At 35.8% G+C, this 14,115-nt stretch overlaps 1 non-coding gene across 1 annotated transcript; it reads right to left on the reverse strand.

Annotated features, from left to right (window-relative positions):
* Positions 1–9,205: 9,205 nt before the first annotated feature.
* LOC121210698 (small nucleolar RNA R71) lies at positions 9,206–9,312 on the reverse strand. Its single transcript, XR_005905812.1, has one exon. It is a non-coding gene; the product is annotated as a small nucleolar RNA R71 (small nucleolar RNA).
* Between the last annotated feature and the right edge of the window lie 4,803 nt (positions 9,313–14,115).

The raw sequence follows: 14,115 nt of genomic DNA on the forward strand, positions 1-14,115 counted from the left end.
ACCGAGCTCGGTGAAAGTAAAATTTTCGGAGTTGATTTGATTAAAGATGCCGAACAGAAAGTAAAGGTAATCCGTGAAAGTCTGAAAGTAGCCACAGATCGTTAAAAATCATATGCGGATTTGAAACGAAAAGACATTGAATATCAGGTGGGAGATAAAGTGTTCCTTAAAGTTACACCTTGGAAAAAGGTACTCAGGTTTGGCCGTAAGGGCAAGTTGAGCCCGAGATTTATTGGGCCGTACGAAATCTCTGAACGAGTTGGTCCGGTTGCGTATAGATTGATTTTGCCCCTTGAGCTTGAAAAGATTCACGACGTCTTTCATGTTTCGATGCTTCGACGCTATCGATCTGATCCATCGCACATAATTAGCCCATCAGAGGTTGAAATTCAAGCCGATATGAGTTATGAAGAAGAACCGATGCGTATCCTAGCTCGTGAAGTGAAGGAGTTGCGAAACAAAAGGGTTTCGTTAGTGAAGGTGTTATGGCTCAAACACGGGATCGAGGAAGCTACTTGGGAAATCGAGAGCTCGATGAAAGAACAATACCCAAACCTATTTACCGGTAAGCTTTTCGGGGACGAAAATTTCTTAAGTGGGGGAGAGTTGTGACAGCCCAAAATTGACCCTAGTCAGGAAGTGGTTTCGGGACCGCTAAACCGAGTCGTAAAAATAATTAACCGTCATAATTGATGCTCATTATATGTACATGTGCATGTGTGAAAATTTCGTGTTTGAATTTTGTTAATTGTAAGTGAATTTCATCAAATAGGACTTATGTGAGAAAATTTTAAAATGTGATAGGTCAATGCGTAAGGACCTATTAGTGCATGTGGAAAAAGGGGGGACTTGCATGTCAAATTCCCCCCTAATGAGTAGTGGCCGGCCATGACAAGCATGGTAGACCAAGTGTGATGGGCAAGACATGTCATAGACATGTTGTGTTAGTGCATCATGAGTGGAAACATGTCACAAACATGTTATGTTAGTGAGGTATGTTAGGAAAAATAAAATAAGGAGCATGGGCATAAAATAATGAAAGGGAATATGATGGAAACAAAAAAAAATGTGTGTGGTTGTCTTCCCCCCCCCATTGCCGTGAGTTAAAGAAAAGAAAGGAGAAAATTTTGTTCATCCTTTTTCATCTTCATTTGGCCGAAAATTCTAAGGAAGGAGGAAGGAGTTCTTGCTTCATGTTTGATTTGGAAGAGGATTAGGAGGAGGTTTGGCCATACTTATATCTAGATTAAGGTATGTTTGAGGTTGTGCCATGAGATTCATGCATGTTTTTAGTTGCTAGCTTGAGTTCTAATTAGCCCATGGTTCAAATCCTTGCTATGTCATGGGGATGATATTCGGCCTAGGTGGATTTTGTGTTAATGCCATTGCATGCTAAATATGAAGCTTGTTAATGATGCATGTGATGGTGGATTGATGATTCTTGAATCTCCTTTTTAGCATTTTTGAGTGAGCACATATGTGCATTGGTTGCTAGATGGGGAAGAATCGGCTAGCAAGTTGTGTGCTAAGGCCGAATATAACTTTTGTATGTTAATGAGCAATGCATGTGTTAAATTGATGGAAAGGGAGAGGATGCTTTACTAGTGTATATATGTGTGTATTAGCCAAGTTTTGAACTTGAAACAAGATGATATTTATAATCAATACAAGTAACCATACTTGTAGGAAGTATTAAGCATATAATCGGCCCCAACATAGACATGCATATTCGGCCATAGGAAGAAGATTTGGTGTTGCATGTATTCGGTTGGAGGCAAGCATATTGATGCTTTTGTCTTGGCTTAGAAAATTCGGCCAAGGGGGAAAATTAGCTAAAATGTTGAGTTTGATTTATGATTCCGTACATATGTGACTTTAATGTCTAATGTATAAATATGGGCTAAGTGCCTTGTGTTCCTCTTTTCGATGCTCAAATGATTAAATCAATTTATTTGTTTAATTAAGCTCAAGAGCAAAGGGGCACTAAATCTGATAAAGGGAAGGAAAAAGTGGTCGAATAGCCATCGGAATCGTTCGACAACATCTGAGGTAAGTTCTTGAGTAAGAGAGCCTAAATTAAGATTTGATTAGATCATGTTTTAAGCAAATCAAAATCATGCTCTTTGTGTGTGGCTATTGAGCCGAAATTGCAAGAATGATAAGTGTCTTGTGTTTGAGTTTTGCTAACGAAAATGAAATACGAATGTGCCATGATTTATGGTTAAATGTGCTTGGTTATTTGAATGATGTCCGGGTTAAGTCCCGAAGGCTTTGTGCTAAGTGACCATATCCGGACTAAGATCCGAAGGTATTTGTGCGAGATACTAATTCCGGGCTAAGCCCGAAGGCATTGGTGCGAGTTACTAAATTCGGGTTAAGTCCCGAAGGCATTTGTCCGAGTTACTAAATCCGGGTTAAGTCCCGAAGGCATTTGTGCGAGTTACTATAACCGGGCTATGTCCCGAAGGCATTTGAACGAGGAGCTATATCCGGTTAAATTCCGAAGGTACGTGATTTGGGAATGAATGATCTTGCTGTAAAAATTTCAGTTAATACTCTAGAAACATCCCAACATTGAGGTATGTTTCGTATGTGCTTGAATTTAGTTGAGCCCTTACAAATAAGTATTCCCTCAGTTGATAAACGAGCTACCGGCCTTTGGCTAAGTTGATCTTTTGTGTATGTACATAAGGGTTGGTAATGTGAAGCAAGTATGATATCGAAAATTTGTGCATATGAAATTATCCGTTTAGCTATATGAATGCTATACTTTTGTTGTGCTGGAATTCCTTGCTCAAAACTTACTAAGCATAAATTGCTTACTCCGTTTCATTGCTCCTCTGTTTTATAGATTTGGTTCTCCAGCTATCGGACTCGGGATCTTGAAGTCAAAGTCGCCCACACTATCAAAGCCCCCCTTTTGGTACAATTTTGGTTGAACTTCGAAATGGCATGTATAGGACTAGCCGTTTGTTGTGGGTCATGGACCCTTTGGACTTGTATAATTTTGGTTAGCCATGCGAAAATGGCTTATATATGTTTGAGTGTAATGTTATAATCATTTGGTATGGATATGGTTATTGAGAGGTGTGGATAGGCTTGACAAGGATTGGCCATGGGAATGGTTAATCACTATCATAAATTGTGCTACTTATGCAAAAAGGGCTAGTTTTAATCATGGAAACTATGAAATAGGTAAAGTCTACCTTAAAGGCAGATGCTGACAGCAGCAGTGATGTAGATTTGGAAATTCACTAAAACTAGTAGGAATGGAATTAAATTGTGAATAAATTATGTAAACGAACCTTGATGAATCTATTTTCATAGGAAAGTAACGAAACAATCATACGGATAGTATGTTAAGAGATATTCAGGTTCTCGTGAGACAGGGCCAGAACGGTTTCTGGATTCCCTGTTCTGACTTTGGAAATTCATTATAAATTAACCAGAGATAATTAGAACTCATGCCATATATGTATAGATTCCTCTCTGAGTTTAGTTTCTATAGAAACAAACGGCATCAGTATTGAAGCTCTGTGCAAGGAGATATCCAAGTCGTATTGCGTAAAGGTCAGTGTAGTCGATCCCTGTAACATGGGAGACTTTGACTAATAAACTGTACTAATTGGCCCGACCAAAAATTCTAGAAAAAATATGTAGATGGGAATATGAGTCTAGTTTCAGGGAAAAATCACGAAACTGATTTTCGAGTTGTGAAACTCAAGATATGATTTTTAAAGCGACTAGTACGCAGATTGGCAGTGTCTGGGAAATATTTTTTTATAAGGGGTTTAAAATCTGTTAACACCTCGTGTTCGACTCCGGTGTCGGTCTCGGGTTCGGGGTGTTACATCCACTACCTGGAGGCACACCACCATTTGCCTTTGGACAAGGTTTTATATTTGAACACATTTTATATTTGAACATATTTCCTTTTCATGTTCATATAGTCCACACGAGAAACAGATTGTTGGAAAATACTCATACTCAACTCATTAGAGTATTCCATTAAACAAGAACTGGGAAACCAATAGTTTATCTAGATGAACATTAAATGGTTGCATGCTCCATTATCGATATTAAAGTCTAGTTTTGCGACTTTCCCCACCATCTCTCCAATCTCTCATAAAATCTTTTGTTTATTCAAATGCTTCGGAAGCCCTAGAAGACGAATCTAAGACATTACAATGTTTGGAAAGGGTTGTGCAGGGTTAAAATCTATGGTCCATGATTGCACTATCAAGTATTTTCCATAAATGATCCAAGGGTTCTGAGAGAGCACCTTTTCAAAATAATTGTTATTATGAAACTTAGCCAAGAAATAACCATTCTCGATGTCCATAAGTTGGAATGGCATAGAAGGTCTCCAAATATTAGAAACCCTATTTTGGAGAGACGTATACCCAATGTTCCAACCTAAGAGCTTAATCACTACTGTAGTACCCATTTCTTGGAGCAAGAAATGTGGAACTCTCTTTGAGAAATCAATATAAGGAATGCCATTTATGATTGATCTTGTGATGTCCCCTTCCACAAAATCAAAGTCATCCTCCACTTCCGCCCTTGTTATTATGATCTACCTCCTTGAGCCAACATGGCTTTTCCCCACTAATCTCTCTTTCGAAGATAATGACAGATCAGGAACCTAATAAACTGTCATCACAACACTCAAATCAACACTCAAATTGGAGACAAGATACATGACTGAAGATGCTTTAAGAAAGAAATTTCTTGTCATTTGTTTCAATAATTATCAAATGGTTGATGGTCATTTTGTTATGGAACAATTTCGTGATATTGAAAAAATAGTGAATCAATTTAAGCAATATGATATGAAATGGATGAAATGATTGTTGTATCCTCCAAAATAGACAAACTTCCTCCATTTTGGAAAGACTTTAAAAGAAGTCTAAAACATAGGAAAGATCAAATATCTGTTGATGCTTTGGCAAATCATCTTCGTATTAAAGAAGATTATCAAAAGAAAGATCAAAATTTAGATTCTAAAAATGCCAAAGTGCATGTTACAGAAGAAGTACAAAATGCTAAACCATCCAAGAGAAAGTTCAAACAGACTGATATTGCACCTAAGTTCAAAAAGAAATAGAAAGGGTCCATGTTATCATTGTGGTAAGCCGAGACATTTCAAGAATGAATACCAATTTTTAAAGAAGAAATCATCTTCTAAGGCTGATAATAATGAAAAGTTCATTGTAATGATATCTGAATTAATATGACACGAGATGATAATGCATGGTGTATTGATGCAGGAGCAACAAAACATGTGTGTAAAGACAAAAGCATGTTCACAAAATTCACACAATGTGAAAATGACAACGCCTTGTACATGGGACATCCTTCCACCGCAACAATCAAAAGCAAAGGGTCTGTTGAACTACAATTCAGTTCTAGAAATATTTTAGCCTTGACTGATGTATATTGTGTACCAGAAGTTAGGAAGAATTTAGTGACTAAAAGTCTATCAAATAAGTTTGGTTTCAAAGTTGTTTTGAGGCAGATAAGTTTATTCTGTTTAAGGGAGGAAATTTATAGGGAAAGGGTATATGTATGAGAGTGTGTTCAAACTCAATATTATTAATAAGAATAAAAATATTATTTCTACTTATATGGTTGAATCTTTTTGTTTATGGCATTATATAAAATTGAATGACATGCATAAGTTAGATTTGATTCCTATTTTTAATAATAATATTGAAAAATACAATACATGTATGCTAACTAAAATTACAAGAAATCCTTTCCCTAAGATTAAAAGGAAAACAAAGTTGCTAGATTTGATACATAATAATTTATGTGACATGCATAATACTCTTACATTAGGTGGAAAGAAATATTTTGTTATATTTTTATTGATGATTGTTCTAGATATTGCTATGTATATTTATTGCATTCAAAAGATGAAGCGCTTGATAAATTTAAAGTTTATAAATCTAAAGTTGAACTTGAGTGTGAATATTTTATCAAATGCTTAAAATCGGATAGAGATGGTGAATACTATAATCCAAGTTATTTTGAATCCATTGAAATTGTCCACCAAGTTTCAGCCCCTTACGCACCACAACAAAACAGTGTAGCTAAAAAGAAAAATAGAGTCTTGACTAAAATGGTAAATTCAATGTTATCATATTCAGGTCTTGCACAAGGTTTTTGGGGAGAAGCTGTTCTATGGCTTGTCATATATTGATTAAAGTTTCTAATAAGTAAACTAAAATAACCTCTATGAACAATGGAAAAAAAAAGGAAACCAAACCTTAATTATTTGAAGATTTGGGGTTGTAAAGCTATTGTCAAATTTCCAACATCTAAACATAAAAAGTTGGTGAAAAAGGAATTAAATGCATATTTATAGGAAATGCAAATAATACCAAGGCATATAGGTTCATGATAATTGAACCAAATGATCCAATTTCAATTAATATTGTTATTGAATCAAGAGATGTTATTTTTGATGAAGATAGATTTAATTCTATTTCAAGACATTTACAACCACAACAATTGATCCATTCTTCAAATGAGAATGATATTCCATTAGAACAAATTGATAATAATGATGAATCTTGTCAAGAATTAAGAAGAAGTAAAATGATTAAAAAGGTCTTAGATTTTGGACTAGATTTCACTATGTTTCTTGTAGAAGGAAAAGGTGAAAGTACATGCAATAAGATACCATATTGTTATAATACAAAATCTAATCATATCACATTTGAAGAGGCAATGAAATCTCAAGACTCTTTTTTTTGGAAAGAAGCAATAAATGATAAGATGGATACCATGGGAAACTTATGCACAAGGAATCAAGGAGAGGTTTGGTTCTGCAACCTACTTAGGCCCTATGACCGAGTTAGTATCACTTAAACAAACAAGTACTATTGATGCATACCATGACCAATTTGTGAGTTTACTGAACTAGCTACATCGTCCAAAAAGCTACGCTTTAGGTGTTTCCATTAAAAGCTTAAAGATAGAGGTAATCCAATACCTAAGGCTATTAAACCCACAACCTATGGTGGAAGCATTTTTGTTTGCTAGGGAAGTTGAAGGAATAATAACCATTACCCCAAGGAAAATGGCACCTGTTGGAAGTAGTGTTGGGTACTCTAAGCCCCTATTACCTAGCTGATAAACCGTAATTTATACATATTTTTACCCCATGCCTAACGCATTTATGGATGGTTTCTCCTTAGATTTTGTGAATTCGATGCTCCCAATCCTTTAATTTCATGTTTTATACTTAGGAGAGCATAGGAGAGTAAAAAGAGCGAGAAACGGGCCGAAAAAGGAGAAAATAGACCCACATGGGAAAACAACACGGCCTGAACTTCCTCACACGGGCGTGTCAATTTGGCAGGATCAAAGCACAACTTACACGGGTGGATCACATGCTCATGCCCATTTAATAGCCTTGAGCACGGCCTTCAGTAATCACACACGGGCGTGTCCCTACCGAACCCAAGTTTAGTCCAATTCTGAAAAGGCCAATTTTGAGGGCTCTTAGGCATTCCAAAGCCTATTTAAACACTTGAGAAGGAACTTAGGACAGGGGGGATGCAGAGTAGGAAGCAAGAAATTACTCAAGGAAAGTCGATTGACCCATCTCAAGAGTCAGATTCATCATCAAGACTGGAGATCTCCCTTCAAGTTCCTTCTGGAGTTTTGGGTTTTTTTATGTTTTGTTATCTTTATGGTTTTGAGATGTTTTCTTTCATAAGTATGAACTAACCCCTCAATACCTAAGGGGAATGAAACCTAAGACAGATTTTGTTATTATTATCTGAATTGTGTGATAAATATTTGACTTGTTCTTAATTATGTGCTCTTAATTCTTGTTTTGATATTCCAGGATATTGATTCAAGTTAAGCTCTTATTCAGAGGAGGAACAAACCCTATCTAAGAGTAAATTTGTCATAATTAAGCGGAGTTGATTGCGCGCCTAGAGATAGGGTGACAAGATTTTGTCGTATTAGGGTGAAACCTAATAAGGGAATCCATAGATCGAGTTAATGCAATTCTAAGGTGTTAATTAGAAAGAGATTTCAATTATTCAACCTAGGGTTAGACGTTATTAGTCTCGAGAGAGATAATAATATAACTTAGGGATTTCTACGAATCAAGTCAAATGAATAAATCGTCTGATTCAGAGTCAAATAACAAGTGAAGTCTAGGTGGATTTGTCCTTAAGTATTGTCTCAATCAATCGAATTTTCCCAAAAGTATTTTCCTAAGTTTTTCTTTCTGTGCATTCTTAGTTAGTAATTAGTTTAGACAACCAAACCTATTAAATTTTAGGCTAGATAATAAAAAGGAAGTAAATACTAGTACTCGTAGTTCCTTTGGGTTCGACAATCCGGTCTTGCTGAACTATATTGCTGTTCGATAGGTACACTTGCCTTAATCGTGATAATAAGTTAGTCTCAAGAATGTTTCATTTATAAATCTTTAAAACCTGTTACTTATATCACGCATCAAGTTTTTGGCGCCGTTGTCGAGGAACTAGGATATTAGGAAAACTCGATTTTTATTACTTTAGCCACTTTACTTTTATTACAATTTAAATTTTTATTTTCTTTTCTAATTTTTCTCTTATTTCCTTCTGACAGACTTTTCTAGTTTATGACCAGAAGAAACCCGTCAGGACCACTACTTTTTTACGGTGAGATCGACTGCACAGTTTGCAGAAACTGGAGAGAAATAAGGTGAAGCCTAAAATACACAGAGGACAAGCAAGAGGACGATACTTCAACAATAACCGAGGAGATGGATGAAAACCAAGAAAATCTGCTACCTCCTGCGATTGCTGTTAATCAGAATCCTGCTCTGCGTACTATGTATGATTATGCTAAACCTTCTTTAACAGGAACTGAATCTAGCATAGTTAGACTGGCTGTAGCCGCAAATACTTTTGAACTGAAACCTAACACAATTCAAATGATACAACAGTTTGTTTAGTTTGATGGTTTGCAGGACAAGGATCCCAATGCTCACTTGGCAAACTTTTTGGAACTATGTGATACATTTAAAATTAATGGTGTTTCTGATGACGCCATTCGTCTTCGGTTATTCCCTTTTTCATTAAGAAACAAAGCTAAATAGTGGTTGAACTCGTTGCCACAGGGGTCAATCACTACTTGGGAACAAATGATCGAAAAGTTTTTATTAAAATATTTTTCGCTAGCTAAAACAGCTAAATTACGTGATGATATTTCTTCCTTTGTGCAGATGGATTTAGAAATACTCTACGATCCATGGGAGAGATACAAGGACCTCTTAAAAAGATGCCCTCACCATGGGTTACCGCTTTGGCTACAGGTTCAAACCATTCATAATGGCCTGAATCCTTCGACTCGACAAATGGTTGACGTAGTTGCTGGTGGAACCATCAATAATAAGACACCTGAAGATGCCTATAAATTTATAGAGGAGATGTCATTGAATAACTATCAGTGGCAAGTCATGAGGACAAATCTAACGAAAATAGTCGGCGTTTATAACATCGATACAATCACCATACTCTCTAATCAGGTAGAACTCTTAAATAAGAAAATTGATGGTTTCCTTAGTTCTTCACAGGTTCACCTAGTAATGCAATGCGAAGCAAGTGGAGGCAAATCAAGCAGTTCAGAATACCCACCTTATGGCCACAACATGGAGAACAAATGGTTAAATTACATGGGTAACAATCCTCGATCTCAAAACAATCCCTATAGCAATACTTGCAATGCAGGTTGGAGGAACCACCCTAAATTTTCATGGACAGGCCAAGGGAATTAGAGACCACCACCTCCAGGCTTCCAATAACCACCCTACCAACAAGAGAAAAAATCGAACCTTGAGGAGATGCTAACAAAATTCATCTTAGTGTCAGAAACTCATTTTTAGAATACCGAGACAGCACTCAAAAACAACAAGCATCAATCCAGGGGCTCAAAACTCAGATTGGACAGCTCGCCAAGTTGATTTCCGAACGACCACAAGGTAGCCTGCCAAGCAACACTGAATCTAACCCAAGGGAGCAACTCAACACGATTGCCATTCAAGATGAGGAAGGGTTAGTTGTAGAACCAAGGCCAGAAACGAGGGTAAGCATAGGTAAGGATGAGGTCGGCCACAATAAGCCAAAGCCAATGATTACAGAATATAAACCTCGCGTGCCATACCCCAATGCAACAAGGAAAGACCACTTAGACGAACAATTTGGTAAATTCCTTAAACTTCTAAAGAAACTACATATTAACTTACCGTTTATTGAAGCCCTTTTGCAAATGCCAAACACAGTCAAGTTTTTAAAGGAGCTTCTGGCAAATAAACGGAAGTTAGATGAAGCATCGCATGTGGAGCTGAACGCGGTCTGCTCAGCCATTCTACAGAATAAGCTGCCTAACAAACTAGAAGATCCAGAGAGTTTTACAATTCCTTGTTTAATTGGTAGTTTAGATTTTAATAATGCGTTGGCTGATTTAGGGCTAGTATCAATGTTACGCCTTACAAATTATTTAAGCAACTAGGTCTAGGGAAACCCAAACAAACTAGGATAAGCATTCAATTAGCAGATAAAACTATCAGATTTTTTAGGGGTATTATTGAAGATGTACTCGTTAAAATCAACAAATTTATATTCCCAATTGATTTCGTTGTTCTAGACATAGAGGAGGATAGCAACGTCCCCTTAATTTTAGGAAGGCCCTTTTTAGCAATCGCCAGAACAATTATTGACATTGGAACAATGAACTCACACTTCGTGTGGGAGACTAAACAATCACCCTTCAAGCCTGTAATTCGAATAACACATCAAAAATTGAAGGTGACTATACAAATCATTTGGCTAAAAGTAACCATATAGTGCAACCTTCTATGCAGAAAACAAGTTCGAAGAACATACATAAGCCAAGAAACAACAAGGAACCTACCCATAAAGAACGAAGGTTACAAATCGAAGAGCTAGATGAATGGCAGACACATAAATCGAGAAAACACGATAAACCAAAACCACGCCATGAGGAGCTTAATTCCTCCAAAAATCAACTTAAAGTTGGAGACAAAGTACTACTCGATACAGCAGATCCTCAAATCGCCACTTCTAAACCAAATGAAGAAACCCCTCTTACGGTAATTAGTATTTTTCCATACGGTACGGTCGAGGTAAACCATTCCAAATTTGGCACGTTCAAGGTAAATGGTACTCGCTTAAACATTATGTTAATAAAATTGATAGTAGGGATGAGGAGTGTAAACTCCTCGATTCACCATGATGACGCACCAGAGAAGTACGTCGAGCTTAGACTATAAATAAGCGCTTCTCGGGAGGCAACCCGAGCACTAACAGTATTAATTTCTTTAAATTTGAGTTTTTAACATCTAACGTACTAACCGAATCATGGTACATAGACTCTCTAAATACCACACAGCCAAGCACACGGGCGTGCCTTAGGCCGTGCAAAAATAGGGCAAAATTTTTCCAATACGAGAAGCGATAAAGTCGCCACGGCCGTGCGACATGGCCGTGGACGAATCTGCCAAAACAACACGGGCGTTCGACACACCCGTGCCTCGAAACCGTGGACGAAACCGCACATCCATGCCCATCATCCGTGGGTGAACCTGTCAAGTTAACACAGGCATGGAAGAAGTGAAAAAAGTGAGACACGGTCCTGCGACCCAACCGTGTGCACTCACACACCCGAGCAACACGGGCGTAGGCCGAATGTCAAACACGCCCAAATTCAAAATTCGCGAAACACACGGGCGTGTCCCATGGCCTTGTTTCCCAAAATCTATAAAAACCCATCACTATTCATCATCTCCCTCCCCAAAAATCCCTAACGCAGCTGCAACTCCACACGCCCTACCCCCACGCCCGTGCGCCGCCTACAACACCGATTTTGATGCCCCAAGTTCCTTCTTTTTGCGTTTGTTTACTCGTTTCTCTCTATCTTTTTTGAATATTTTTTTTATTTCATGATTTCTCTGCTCTATTTGCCTATTTTAAATGAATTCTCAAATTAATTACGCTTATAGCTGCCCATCCTACTACCATTGGCCCTTCTATAGTTCCAAGTGTTTGGATGATGTTTAACTTTTCACTTTGAATTTAGTTGAAAGAAAAATAAAGAGGTTTCTCATGTACCTTAGCTTGTTATAGCCTCTCGTAATATTATTTTCGTCATACATTATGGAGTCTTGCAATTGCAATTTATTTTTAGTTCGAAGTTTAGATTTTAGACCTTCATTTAGGGAAATGAATGCATCGCTACAATTGATTCTTGTATTAATTTTTTTGTTGTCTTTTTCCGTTTTTGAAAACTGATTGGGATCTAACATAGTATTATCTCATTAGTTTCTCAACTACAACTACTTTTTACAAACAAAATTCAAGAATCATCTATACACCCTTCAAAATTATATAAACCCTTTGCAATTTCTCTGGCTTTTTCCTCTTCCCATCAAATTATACATAAATGTACGTATTAGAGATAGTGAATGAAATATTTATTCTTGAATTTTTTTTAAAAAAATTTAGTTATTCAATCTTTTTTAATTAAAATAAAATATATTATTATTAACATTAATATCCTTATTAAAATAAAATTCTTTTAAATTAAATTAAATGTGGACTAGTTTATTCATTATTTCTGTATTTAAATTGATAGAATGAGTTGGTTTCTTATGACATAAAAAAAGTTAGTTTATGATAAAATTTAAATTATTTAATTTTTTATTAAAATAAAATTTATATTGTTTTTATTACCATTAAAATCAAAATTCTTATTTAATTAAAATTTCTTAATTAATTATATTTATTAAATTAATCATTGACTAATACTTTCTATTAATTTTTTTTATATTTAAATAGAATTGAAGTTTTTTATGGTTCCAACTAGCCTCTCTCTGTTCTATTTATCATCAATAAAGAAGAGTTTTCACAATCAAATGGCTAGACATTTCAACTTAGAATAAAGCGAAATACATGAATGAGTTGAATAATATAAAAATTGATTTGTTATGTCTCTCTAAGTTATTTCTTATATATATATTGTAACACCCCATAACGCCGTCCCGTCGCTGGAACAGGATTACAGAGCATTATTGGTCTTTACAGTCCTTTAACACTTGTAACGGAAATATTTGAGTAATGTTACTTGATATGAATCTTATTATATCCTTAATGGGCCCATCGTGCTTACTATATACATTTAAATCCAATCGGGGTTCGATCGGAGGCTTAGAAAATTTTTTTCGTACAATTTCAGAATTTCCTCTTTGAAAACAGTACCACACGCCCGTGTGGCTAAATTAACATGCCCGTGTGGCTTGGGACACGCCCGTGTCCTCAACCTGTGTGCAACACTGACTTTTAAACACTTATCAATTATCAATTTACTTAATTCACTATTACAATCACAATCCAATATAACACACTTAAGACATCATAGGTACATGCCATTACCAATAATTAACATGCTTTACCCTTTTGAGTTCGGGATCAGCTTAAGATGCTGATTCGACGATCTGTCTTTAACCTAACCTGCGCGCGGAAACAAACCGTACGCTGAGTATAAACTCAGTGGTATTTCTATAAACAAAATTACTGAATAGTATAAAGAATTTAACATTTACTTAAGTCATATAATAATCATAGTAAACTTGTAATTCAATAAATAATACTCGTCATTCATATATATATTCGAGCTTTAAATTTTAACTTTATAGTCTCTATACTTCAGTCATTTAATTTAATCTCATAACATATATACCTTACCATTTAATTTGGTCTACCTTCATTATCCATTGTACCTTTCATTCCATCATTCATTAATCAATATATCATTTACTTTCATTAGTAGTTAACATTCATGTATTCTTAGACTTTGAGCATTAACTTTAGAATCCTAATATTTCAACCATTTACTCTTCATTATTTAGCCTTAAAACCTTATTAATCGGTCTTCAATATACTTTTATTACTATACAGTAATCTTCATCTGTTATACAATCAAGCAGTCTTTATAGACATAACAGTTAATAAATAATAAATTAATAACATCATTCTTTGATATCCTTGATTATCCACCTTTCATTCAATATCCTGTACTATCTCA

This window comes from Gossypium hirsutum, chromosome A11, assembly GCF_007990345.1.
Source record: "Gossypium hirsutum isolate 1008001.06 chromosome A11, Gossypium_hirsutum_v2.1, whole genome shotgun sequence".
In the NCBI taxonomy this organism is placed as follows: Eukaryota; Viridiplantae; Streptophyta; class Magnoliopsida; order Malvales; family Malvaceae; genus Gossypium; species Gossypium hirsutum.